Source organism: Morus notabilis, unplaced genomic scaffold, assembly GCF_000414095.1.
Source record: "Morus notabilis unplaced genomic scaffold, ASM41409v2 C11353200, whole genome shotgun sequence".
Classification (NCBI taxonomy): Eukaryota; Viridiplantae; Streptophyta; class Magnoliopsida; order Rosales; family Moraceae; genus Morus; species Morus notabilis.
This window is the reverse complement of record NW_010385937.1, coordinates 1-972: the sequence shown is the minus strand read 5'-3', so window position 1 is coordinate 972 and position 972 is coordinate 1. Positions and strand designations below refer to the sequence as shown.

General features: G+C 37.1%; 1 non-coding gene across 1 annotated transcript; it reads right to left on the bottom strand.

The window, feature by feature from the left end:
• Window positions 1-460: 460 nt before the first annotated feature.
• LOC112094984 lies at window positions 461-554 on the bottom strand. Its single transcript, XR_002903723.1, has one exon. It is a non-coding gene; the product is annotated as a small nucleolar RNA Z101 (small nucleolar RNA).
• Between the last annotated feature and the right edge of the window lie 418 nt (window positions 555-972).

Here is a 972-nt window from a genome sequence, read left to right as displayed (position 1 = left end):
ATAACAAATCTGTACACTCAAATCAAGACACACAACCATCAAGCAAACACTCTAAATCAGGATGAAGAGGCAGACTCGGAACTCTCTCACACTGAGAGCAAATAGGTGGAAAGCCTAGAAAGAACTATGTTGGATGACTTAAACAACGTGTGAGAATGAAGTGTCCAATATTGTGAAGCCAAACAACATTGCTCAATTACTTAAAAGAGCAAAGCTATTCGGCTCCGAAATACAGAGGCACCACACTTCACATTCCAAGCATCAGACCCACAAGCAGCTTCAATTAATTAGCATATCACACAGGGAATAAGGCATTCAAATATGCTATTGAAGAACAAAATTTAATTGTTCAGTCAAGGACATTATAAAACACTGAAAATCACTTCAAACTGAAACTACAAAGTACCAGACAGTTAAATAGCAGATGCCAAAAAAAATTAAGACAAACATCATAAAACAAAAAGGGCATCAGGTCTCCAAGGTGATAGAGCATCAATAATAGTTTCAGACTCAAATAACCCTTTTATACAAACGGGATTCATCACATGCCCAATTAAATGAACTCTTCAAAAAACACACACACATACACACATCACACAGAAAAACAAGCAGAAAAACAATGGTGCATCCAAATCTAACACATAAGAGAAACGATGGTGCATCCAAGTCTAAACATAAAGAGTGCAAAGAGATTGAGATTACAGCTCAAAACTTCTCAACAGTCGTGTGGCTGCCATTATGACAATCCAAAGAGACTTGCCTATGGAACACAACAAGAATTTCAGTCGAAACTCAACAGAAATAAAAGCACATAGAAAACCAGATAAATAAGGTTTAGATTCATACATGAAGTGAGCTTGCGCTCTTTTGCTCAGGAGTTTTATAAAGGTTCACAGAAGAATCTATTGATGAGTGCTTTGAACTGTGGCCTCTGAAAACCATGCTGTTTCCCAAAGAACGGTCAAATGAAAT